Here is a 2,500-nt window from a genome sequence, read left to right on the forward strand (position 1 = left end):
GATGTACAGTCTCCTGATGTTCTCCAGTGACGGATGCTTTAAGGAAACGAGGCTTTATTAGCGGAGCGGCTGAACTGCACAACTAAGAGTCAGTGGAGCATTAAACTGTGTTTCATTACTAATTCAGACAAACAGCTCGAACACACACAGATAAACGGCAGAAGAAGCGACTCTGTGTCTTCACACTGTATCCTGATCCACACAGGACATGAATATTAATGAGGGAGCTCGTGATTGACAGCTGGTAACCTAGCAACTCGCTCAAACATTCCAAAAGTGACATCGCGGCACGAGCTGCTGCTCCTTTAAGACTCGTTTGAATGGGAAAGCTAACATTATAAAGTGCGCAAGGGCCTTTTAAATGCACTCGTCTGTAAGAACATGTACTTTATAGCACGTATCCCGGATATTTAATATCGTAGCCTATAATCTGTGTGTCCTCCGGGCTTCAGGGAATCATGTGAAGCATGAAACCGTCCTCATCATTATCTCTCAGAAATAAACCTGAAGAAAGGCCAAGCTTTATGTGACTTTAGTCCCGCTCCTGATCCTCCGAGTTTTATGAGATTGCCCATTTTATCATCTTGAGGAAAACTCAATCGCTAAGAAAAGCACAGTAGTGCAGTCACAATACAACCGAACCGAACAGCTTTTAAGCATCTTAGAGGGGGGGTATAATGAGCATTTCACACGATGTAAAATAAGTCTGATGTCCCCAGAGTGTGTGTGTGAAGTTTCAGCTCAAAATACCCCACAGATATTTTTATATAGCATGTTAAAATTGTCACTTTTTGAGCAAAAACAGACCGTTGTGTGTCTGTCCCTTTAAATGCAAATGAGCTGCTGCTCCCGGCACAGGGGGCGGAGCTTCGACAGCTCGTGTTCTTTTACCTCTCACACACACACACACACACACACACACACACACACAGAACAATTAATTTTTTTTTATCCTTTTATGTTCAAACTGGAGTCAGACAATGTAAAATAGTATAAACGTAATAAAAACAACATGGGGTTTTGCTTTAGGATCCCGATCTGGAATCAGACCTTCATTCAACTCTAGAGAAAACCCGACGCATCCATGAAGGAAAGTCCTGTTACACGCTTTCTAAGTTCATATAGTAAAGGTCAGAGGACATCGCTTCAGAACATCAGCATATTGAGATTATTCTCTCTCTGTGTTTATGGAGCGTTTGTCCGGGATCAAAGGGATTTTAATCAGGAATCTGTTCATATGCAGATGATGATGATGATAACCTGTTATTCCTTCAGTCAAGAAGATCCCCATTAATGAACTTCCCGAACACACACACACACACACACACACACACACACACGCCAAATTTACATCACGCAATTCTGACTTTATTCATTATTCTGATGAGTTTAAGTAACGGTCAAACATGTTGTCATGACTTCTTGATCATATATTAATTTTCTGGGTTTTTTTCAGCCTTTTTAATGATTTTTGGACAGTTACGGTTTATTAATTGCTTTTGAAGATATTTTTAACCTAATAAATTTGTAACACAAAACAAGGAACAACAAAACCAAATACAAATGACGTTCAGCAGACGTGAAAGAAACAGAAGTTCGAGAGAGAGATTCAATTAATCACAAAGCCAATCTCTGAATAACAGAACTTCACTTCTGCCATTATGCTGTCCCACTCTCGAGTATTTCCCTGTCATATCTACTCAGATAAGTCTGTGTGAGTGTGTGTATGTGTGTGTATGCATTAGTGTGTGTGAGTGTGTGTGCATGTGTCCGAGTGTGTGCGTGCATGAGTGTGTGTGTGCAACTGTGCGTGCATGTGTGTCTGAGTGTGTGCGTGCATGGGTGTGTGTGTGTGTATGTGAGTGTGCGACTGTGCATGCATGAGTGTGTGTGTGCATGTGAGTGTGCGACTGTGCATGCATGAGTGTGTGTGACTGTGCATGCATGAGTGTGTGTGTGCATGTGTGTGTGTGTATGTGAGTGTGCGACTGTGCGACTGTGCGTGCATGAGTGTGTGCGTGTGAGAGAGAGTATGTGTGTGTTTGTCTGAGTGAGTGTGTGTGCATGTGTGTGTAAGAGTGAGTGTGTGTGCGTGCGTGCGTGTTTGCATGTGTGTGTGTGAGAGTGAGTGTGTGTGCATGTGTGTAAGAGTGAGTGTGTGTGCGTGCGTGTGTGTGCGTGCGTGTGTGTGTGTGAGTGTTTGCATGTGTGTGTGTTTCTCAGGTTTATGAGCAGAGCTCCAGAGATCTCCTCACGCCGCTGTATCTGATATCAGAGTGGACACACACACCGGCTCATGGGTTTGATCGCTGTCATACTGAGATATTTATGAGCAATATCACACACATGCAAACTGCCTCTATATCTATGAGACGAGCTGCAGCGCTCATTTTGTGTGAAAAGATTGTTTTATCAATAAAATGTAAAATACATTTCTTATATTTCTATATATTGTCTTTCAATAATTCAAGCACTTCTTCATAAAAATGTCTGTTTTCAA

Source organism: Phoxinus phoxinus (assembly GCF_949152265.1).
Source record: "Phoxinus phoxinus genome assembly, chromosome: 9".
Classification (NCBI taxonomy): Eukaryota; Metazoa; Chordata; class Actinopteri; order Cypriniformes; family Leuciscidae; genus Phoxinus; species Phoxinus phoxinus.